At 35.2% G+C, this 9,866-nt stretch overlaps 1 long non-coding RNA gene across 5 annotated transcripts in view; it reads right to left on the minus strand.

Moving 5' to 3' along the window:
• The window catches only part of LOC145134835 (uncharacterized), a 40,187-nt gene extending 32,901 nt beyond the window's left edge, over nucleotides 1–7,286 (minus strand). The window contains exons 1-3 of one of the 5 annotated variants that reach the window (XR_013719380.1): nucleotides 7,045–7,267; nucleotides 6,900–6,972; nucleotides 1,684–1,913 (exon numbers count right to left, since the gene is read on the minus strand). This is a non-coding gene — a long non-coding RNA (uncharacterized LOC145134835). Of the gene's footprint in view, nucleotides 1–1,683; nucleotides 1,914–6,899; nucleotides 6,973–7,044 lie in introns of those variants that run through there. The other 4 variants (XR_013719379.1, XR_013719378.1, XR_013719381.1 and 1 more) reach the window with 4 other exon arrangements.
• Between the last annotated feature and the right edge of the window lie 2,580 nt (nucleotides 7,287–9,866).

Consider the following 9,866-nt stretch of genomic DNA (forward strand, 5'->3'; position numbering starts at 1 on the left):
CGTACGAGGTACGCCCCGCGTACTTCGGTGTACGCCCAGCGTACGAATGCAGCTCCCCCTCCTATAAATAGCATGCGAGAGTTCCAGGTTCCTTTGCTCATTTTCTCTCCTTCTCTCGCGTTTTTACCTCGTTTTTCATGCAATAAATATCCCGAAGTCCCGGTTTCATATCTAGGTCCCGACGAAGGTCCGAAGCTCCAAAATTCCCGAAAAAATTCGCCACTTTCCGGTCGAGGTGCCGCCCGAGAAAATCTTGTTTTCCTCAAATCACGCACTTTCCCGGTGAGTTCATACCCCTACATTTTTACGTTTTCTTTAGTTTTCATGGGGAGAATACAAGTTCAAAAATACCAAAACACATTTGAAACCGAGCTGAACAGCTTACAACAGCAAAGTTGTGATCTGTTCACGGGCTATTTTACCCAACCTAAACTTAACATTTTTTTTAAACTATCTAATACATGTTTAAGAGTTTTCCCTACACCTTCTAACATGCTGAGCAAGGTGTGTATACGGTTTACACTTATCATTTTAAATGTCGATTTATGGAAATACAATGACTTGCATAAAAAGGTTTTATCCAAACACACACAATACTTTTTGATAAACTATAACAGGTATAGTTTGACCACTTCACTCGACAAAGAAACAGTAACTCAATCGACTTACAAAACAAATATTTCATTTGCACACTACGTGATCTTGTATTAATTAAACTCGTGAGACATTCTCCTTCGGGCACTCCTAAGTACCACAGAAAAGTCCTGTAGTTATAATCAAAATCTCCGGGAGGGAGAACGTGATAGTTGTGTATAGATCTATACTGGGTCTGAAAAACCCGCGTATCATCTCCTATGGTGTAAGTTGCACCACAAATTCTCGTAATCGTATATTCAATGTCATATATCAAGCCCAGATCTATGGCCTTCTGAGGATTAATCGGTCCAACCCTATAATATTTTTTTTACATAGTCTAATCCTACTTTGGATGTTGTAGCATGGTTAAGTAAAAATGAATGAGATGAACCCTGTAAAATTTAACCATTGTGAATTACTTGGAAGTTGTGACAAAAATTTAATATATAATAAGAATTGCTTGTGGTCATTAGTGCATACTTAACAATTACTTGAAGACCAATCTTTATAAAATGATTTTATATAAAACACGGCACACTAGTGTGTGGGCTTGTCATTGATTCCTACTATACTCGATGTACCCTTTTGGTGATATGTATGATGGACCGCTCCCAAAATCTTAACAACTAAGGCCACCACGTCCAACTAAAAAATAAACCTTATTTCATTATTAACATAAATAGATACAAAATGATTATAGATAGACAATTATAATAGCAAAGAGATCATGTCTATATTGGATAATATAGATTTTAATAGAAGAATCAAGATCCTATGAAATTGCAAAAAGATCCATGAAAAAAAAATACTTTTATAATGTTAAATATAATTATGCTCGGCCCTTAAGAAGAAAACTTAGGTACTCAAAAACACATTTAACCATACATGTGACGAGATTTAGAAGTGTCAAGTGTACCAAAAGTCAATATCCATGAAGGACTACGACCTCCGACTAAATGGGTGTCATCACCTTTGTAGCATTTAGCTTGTGAAAGACCCGCACTTTCATAGTTGACAATTGTTACTCCGAAACATGCTACGTGCATATTCATAAAAACAATATTTTATATTGATAGAGTGATTACAAACTACTGGATACAAACCAACTATTTCAAAGTGTTATATATTACATAACTCCCCAGGATTATATAGTTTTATACATATGGGAGTGCAAAATACAATAGTTTCAAACTATTCGAAAATCTTCTATCAATACAATAGTTTCAAACTATTCAAAAATCTTCTACCAGTATATAACTATACTGGATGCTTATCTCCTGCAAATTAGTTAAACATTGAGAGGGGTAAGCGGTGACGCTTAGTGAGATCAATAATAGATACAATATAACGTTATGTCATATATATACTTCAATATGACTGAGGCAAAGAGGATCAAGGAACAACAAATGCATAATGCGAAAAGCTTTCCATATCAATCAATGAGACATAACAATTTCCATACTTGATATAAAATCAATAAAGTTTCAGCACAAATGGCACAGAAAATACTCAGGAATATCATTTTGCTAGAATATTCAGGCTTTCAGCCTTATCTTAGCATACTGCCGAAGCCAAAGTGATGCCTATGTCATACACTTCATGGTCAACGGTTCATACCAATACCCAAGTGATGCCTATGTCATACACTTCGTGGTCAGAGGTACAACCTTGCTATAAAAATAGCAGAAATAATAACACGAGATGATAACATGGAAAAGCACATAGCACATATAACACATAACATACAATTGTTCCTATATATTAAACTCACCGTGAAATAACCGGGGGTTAAAATAGTAATTCGGGCAGCACTTCGTTACTATAATTAGCTTTCTTCGTTGAAAACCGGGCCCTGCGAGGGTTGGGCTTCGAAACCGAAAAGATAAATTTTTCGGGCTTCTCGGGAATTTCGGGGCGTGTTTCGGGCGTTGGAATCAATACCGGGGCTTCGGGGGAAGTGGATGTAGAAGAAATATAAGTTTAAGGGTAAAAAGTGGCAAATTTCTAACATTTACCCGGGAGGTCTCGCACCCCTTATATAGGTGCGAGCCTCGGATCCGAAGCGAGGGGGAAGGGCCAGGTGGCTGCGAGGCTCGGAATAGGTGGCAGCAGGGCGAGGCTCGGACGGACAGTTGTGCGCTTCGGATTGGTCGGATGACGCGGCTACAGTTTCGGATCGGGCCAGCATCCTCGGTCGAATCAGGAACCAACACGCGGGTCGGATCACGAGGGAAGCATGCGAGATCACGTGACGACTTCGGACACCTGTGCGACACGCGTCGCTTCTCGGACGCGCCACGCAGCTGCTTCGGACACGTGGCCAACTCAGAACGAGGGTGACGTGGCTGGCACTATTCATGCGAATTTTCTCGAAAATTGTGCCCAATCTTGTAAAATCCATAACTTTCTCATACGGACTCCGTTTTTGACGTTCTTTATATGCACGCGTAGAGAAAATTATGCTCTACAACTTTCGTTTAGACTTCGTCGGAAAATTTTGACTTTATTTTTATATTATTATTTTTAACAGACCGGGACTGGTAAATCCGTTAAAAATTCATAACTTCTTCATCCGACGTCCGTTTTCGTCAGACTTTTTACCGTTGTACTGGTAATGACGAGACCTTCGATTCTCGTTTAGGTTGTGTCGGCTAAAAATCACTTGATCTAAAATTCGAGTTTTTAGCTGTCTACTGCTAAGCTGAAACTTAGAAAAATCAGATTTTGGCGTTCTTTTTATCAAAATTCTCGGTTTAACGAATACTACGACTTTCATTTAGATGACTAAGGCTAAAAAGTAGTTTATCAAAAACTCACTTTTTACGTCATTCGGCACCGTGCCGGTTTTTTCGCGGATCTTCGATTGGTCATAACTTCTTCGTTATAACTTGGATTTCGACGAGGTTTTCGCCTACATGTTTCTAACAAGATTATCTACAACTTTCAATAATAAAATTTTACTTATTTCAAATTTTATATTTTCGCTAAATTTCACTATTTGACTTTTAATTGGAATCTCATAAGACTTCCAATAATTTATGAGTGATTCTAAACATAGTTTTACTTCATTTCTAGTAAAAATTATCTGTTAGAACTCAATACTCAATATCACATAATATTTCATAATATTATTAATTACTTAAAACACGATTTCAAAACGTGTATGTTACAGCTTGAATGATTAATATACCTTTCTTCAAGGTGAGATAAGAACCAACTACCATTTTGTCTATTGTTATATCATTAGATCCAAATTATTAACCCAAATGAAGCACAAATTACATATACTCCATCTTTTAACGCGTCAAGAAATGCATCATATACAGATTCATCAGATTGACCCTCATTTTTTTACTATTGCCGGTATTTCCCTTGAAATTAACCCCTATTTTTTTACTATTGCCGGCATTTTCCCGAAGATATATCATATTACATTTCTAATACCTTAAATAATTAAAAACCAAACCCCTAAGTTTTTTTTTAAAAAGTACCAAACAATACGGTTTATGCGGTTCTTTTCAATTCTATTCGGTCTTTAATCATATTGAAAATGTTATTCGGTTTATTCGGGTAATAACCGAACCGAACCGAACCGGAACTGTATTGGTTTAATCGGTTCGGTTTTCAGTTCCTCCAATTTTGTCTTATTCAGTTTTCGGTTTATTCGAGTCTGGTCCGGTTCCCGCCCAAATAACATCCCTAGTGTTATTTTAATAATAATGTAAACAAAAATAGCCAGTGAAAGCAAATAAATCAATCACTATGATCTAGCCAATTGGATCATTGTTCATATATTAAAAGGTTAACCTACAAGAATTATTAAAACTATTAATGGTAATCCTTAAACATCTTTTTAGGGATAAGGTTGCTACTAATGGAGATAATCATGATACACTATTTAATCGATAGTGTTCTTGTTTTGAATGATTCTTTTGTTTTCCGCTTTATTATAAACACAAAGAATACCTTATAATGAAACACATAAAACTACATTATCTTATCCCAAAATTTACCTATGGTGTTTCACCTTAGATGCTCCCATCTTCTTAGCCAAGTGGATGCTCTTAGCTCAGTATTGGTATAATATTTCTCATCATTTACATCCTTGGTATGTTCCAAAATGAAGCTCTATTTGGATAGTCACTTTTTCCATATATCCATTACCATCCACATTATGGTTATGGAGAACACCCTTGAAGGTACGGAAAATACCATTTAATTGTTTAAGATAAAATTATCTAAGACTGAACAAAGGATGAAACTACATGTAGATAAACACATAAGTGAGTTTAATCTATAAGTTATTGGATTTATTTAAAACTATAACCTTACCACCAATGATTAGTGAATAAGAGGGTGTTCTAGGTGCGTGGAAAAATGGTGTATTGATTAGAGTTACCCTCTTCCTCATATGTTATGTTTTCTATGTATATTGATGAAGAAACTTGACTGGCAGTGGGGATTCAAACATTTACCTTTGAATATTTTATCTAAAACAAAGAGGTTCTTGTGGCGTGGACTAATACAAAGCTAGAAGATACTACTCATGAAGAGTACATTGATAAGAAGGCTTCTTGACTTCAATGTATGGGCCAACTATAATCCTTGAGGTCAAGGATTGTCTGAAGGAGGGTGTTGATATGATATCGTTTGAAAGGGGAACCACATCCCATGGAAGATGTATGTATGCATGAAGTTGTATACTATCCATGTAGTGTGTGTGTGTATATATATATATATATATATATATATAGTATGTCATACTTCCATGTAACCTATGATTATAAATTTATAAGCAAAAGCTTTTTTTTTCTTGAAATTAATTTTTATGCACTTTTATTTGTATATAAAAAGACCTTTATACATGATCAAACCATAATTTGCTATAATATCAAATCAGGTTTTATCTCTACTCTATAAAAAAAAACCTAAATAAACTATGATTTATCTTTTATTATAAAAAATATATTTAAATAAGTACATGATAAAATATATATTTTTTAGTTTAATCGGATAAAGATTTTTATTCATTAAAGCCAGTAGATTCAAGTTTAGCATTGGCATTGTCTTTTTAAATTCAAATTAAATTTTAGGAATTGTTTTTTACACTTTTTCATATAAAAGCACATCTTTAATGGTTATATTATCTTATGACTTAAAATAAATATAAACTTATATTCCATTAATATTGACCATCATTCAAATGTTTAAGCTTATTTATAATTTTTTTTAATTATAAATTTAACTAATATATCTTTATCTATTTAACATGTTTTAAAAAACCCTCTCATTTAATCGGTCAATTTTTAAACACAAATCATATTTTAATAATTGGTTCTTTATTCGTAAAATACAAAAAAAAAAAAAAAAAAAACTATATTATAGTTAAAAAATAAAATAAAAACTTATAAAACATTATGTTATCTTTATAGATAAATTTAGTGATCAAACCAGTGGGCCTCTATTTTATTTTTGTCCAGACGCAGATATGTTTGGACCAGCAATTGTCGATCGGATCCAGTGCAGCAGATGTGTTCTCGGCCGAAGAACGGTGGACGGTGGTGGTGCTGCTGATGAAGGCAGGTTTCTTCACGGCCAAAGTACCATTGTTACTTTGATTGTACTCGTATCATTCCAATTTCCATACCACCGTCAATTGTCGATCCAGTGCAGCAAGAGCGGTGGACGTTGGTGGTGCCGACGACGGCAAGCCATTAAGAAATCCCATAAGGGTTTATTCCGATTTGGGGTTCCGCATTAATCTGATGACCGGAAGGGTTGAGAATAAAACTACAAATTTTAAGGTTCATGAAAGGTCTAGATAGATTGAAGACGAGGGTTCTTGTGACAGAATACCATCTTTTTCGGTTGACATTGTTGGATTAATTTTTAACGTGCGTAGCTTAGCTTGTTTTTCAATCGTTTTATTTGTCTGGTCATTGGAAAAACAGGGGAATTTAGATGGTTTCAGAGGAGAATAGAGGACAAAACTCAAAAGAGCTGGGGTTCAAAAGACGCAAATACCACTTCAAAATTCAAATTGAAGAAGACACGTCTATGAGGAGCTTGAAATTTTGTCTAATTCAGGACACAGTTGGAAATGCTATCGATCTGAATTCCTTAAGGCTTGAAGAAGGATAATCCTTTCTTCTTTGACATATATGTACATGAGATCAAGAGAGAGAAATAGAGTTTTTTGTTTGGTTGAGCTTGTGTACTTATTGTGTTACAAAAAGAAACAGCAAATAAGTCTTTGAAATTACCTTATGTGAAACTTGGTGAGTCTGGAATGAGTCCTAAGAACATCTTCATCTCATTATATATTGGTAAGTTTAGCTGTTTCCAGCAACCTATTTAGATTCAGAAATTTAATGCAACATAACAGTATATAAAAATACATAAACTAACCTTTTGATTAACGATGAAAACACAAGAAGATCCTATAATGCCCATGTCTTCGTTTCTTCCTTATTGAGGAAGAGAAGATATGTATGAAAGAGAAAGATGGCATCTTCAAATTAAATGAATTAGGCTTCTTTAAAGTACACAAGTCTACATTATATCATTATCACAAGAATGAACTAGGCATCTCGAAAAGCAAAACCACTTCCCGTGATTGCCAACTTTTTAGTTGTTATTGGGTTTGGGTAAGAGTGACACGTGATAAGGTGTTGGTGAAAATGGACAATGACAATGAATTTTCTATCATTGAATATTAGGGGATTGGTGAATAGGGATGAGCATTAGAACCGACGGAACCGGAACCGGAATTGGTAACAAGGTCCGGTTACCGGTTCTCCATTTTTATAAAACCGGAACCGGTTTGACATTTTTCCCGTTTTTTAAAAAGCGCATAACTCATTCACATGAAGTCGGAATTATTTGAATTTTTTTCCAACATGTAATTTGGAGTTTGTAATTCATTTTTTTCTGTACAAACATATGTTTTGGTTAGATATTGAATCAAACATATGCTCCGAAAGAAAGAATATCAATGCTGCGTTTTTTCTATTTCAGCATTTTTTTTTTGTTTTTTTGAATCTGTCATATTTTTTTAAATGACCATAACTCATTCATATGACGTCGGAATTACTTAATTTTTTTCCAGCATGTAATTTGGTGTTTGTAGTTCATTTTAGACTATAAAAACACATATTTTGGTTAGATGTTGAATCAGTTATGTTGGTGATTTTGTTATCATCAATGTTATTTAAGTGTAATGAGATTAGTTTGTTGACCAAAAGTGATCTTGATAAATATTAAACAAGTAAGGAAGGTGTGGAGTACACACTTGTTTAAGTTTGATCAAGTTTCAAAGTACACTGTCATTTAGGGGCGAAGCCCCTAAACGAACGGGGGTCCGGGGGCAGCGCCCCTGGGAGCGGGGTCCAAGGGGCGACAGCCCCTGGCGGGGTCCAAGGGTACATACGACAGTTTTCTGACAGTTTTATGACAACTTTTATAGTTGTATGACAGTTTAAAACTGTCATATGACAGCTTTTACCGTTTTATGACAGCTTTTATAGTTTTATGACAGTTTAAAACTGTCATATGACAGTTTTCAGACAATGATCTAAAAGTTGGTTTTTAGTCTCATTTTCTGGTACATACGAAATATCATCAAACATTCTTTGTTCTTGTCTCTCTCTGAGTCTTATCCGATTAAAGATTGGGAGTGTCACCCAAATACTTTAATCTGAAAGTGAAACCACAATTCTCAGAATTTCCAAGGCTATTTTATCCCGATTTTCTTACAATTTATAGACCTCGGAAGACAACATATTAATGCTGCGTATTTTCTGTTTCAACAAATTTTTTTTGAAATCTGTCCCGCTTTTAAAATGCGCATAACTCACTCATATGAAGTCAGAATTACTTGATTATTTTTTCATCATGTAATTTAGTGTTTGTACTTCAATTTAGAATGTAAAAAGTCATAATTTGGTTAAATATTGAATCATTTACAAGCTCCGAAAGATAACATATCATCTATAATATTTCAACCGGTTCTAGTTTGAAAAATAACCGAAAAACCGGGACCGGAACCAGAACCGGCGGTCCGGTTCCCGGTTCTTATAATATAGGAAAACCGGTTCTGGTTCCGAACCGGTCCGGTTCTAAAGCTCATCCCTAGTGAAGACCATAAAGTAGATTGGGTTAGAAGGTTGAAGCTGTATCATAATATTAGCTTTATTGGAATCCAGGAAACGCAGATTATTAATCAAGATTTCGTTGATATTGAAGGATGTTGGGGGGGGGGGGGGACAGGATGTGACTATGAAGTCATACCGTCATCAGGAAGATCAGGAGGTTTACTATGTTTATGGGACCAACATTTGTTCTCAAAAAAATTCGTCATCAAATCTGAATTTTTTCTAGCTGTTGGTTGTATGTGGAAAGGGATTGTTGGTGAAGTCATAATTATAAATGTGTATGCTCCACAGGAAAAAGGAGAAAAGGAACAATTATGGGTGGATCTTCTTAATCTTAAAAGATCCAGGCAAGGAATCTGGATTTTCTTTGGGGATTTTAACGTTGTCAGGAGTCCAAGTGAAAGGATGAATTCACATTTTTGTCATAGAAGTGCTGCCCATTTTAATCAGTTCATCCATGATGTCGGTCTTATAGAATTTAATATGGGTGGTAGAAAGTTCACATATATGAGAGATGACGGTCTGAAACTAAGCAAACTTGATAGATTTTTAGTATGCTCTACTTTTTTGTCGATCCAACCTCTCTCCTCTGTCACTGCCCTTCCTCGAGACTACTCAGACCATTCACCGATTATTCTGTTGAATAACATTGGAGACTTTGGCCCTCCCCCCTTTAGATTCTTCAACTCATGGTTGCTTATGGATGGTTTTGATGATATTTTCAAGAAGGCGTGGTCTGATTTCACTGGTTTTGGCTTCTAGATATGTATTTGGCTGCTAAATTGAGGTTCTTAAAAACTACACTGAAAACATGGAGGGCGGTTAGTATCAGTAAAGAAAAACGTGAGTTGGATGAGTTGAAAAATGATACAAACAGGTTGGTGTTAGTGGCTGAGTCTCGCATCTTAACTGACCATGAGAGGATGACTCTGAGGAATAACAGGCGAAGAATGTTGGAAATTGAAAATATCAGGAAAATGGATCTTAAGCAGAAATCAAGGGTAAAATGGAGGATTGATGGGGATGAAAACACTAGGTTTTTCCATGGGGTGTTGAAAAACAAAAATAGGAAAAATC

Source organism: Lactuca virosa, chromosome 8 (assembly GCF_052849685.1).
Source record: "Lactuca virosa cultivar CGN04683 chromosome 8, Lactuca_virosa_CGN04683_v6, whole genome shotgun sequence".
NCBI lineage: Eukaryota > Viridiplantae > Streptophyta > Magnoliopsida > Asterales > Asteraceae > Lactuca > Lactuca virosa.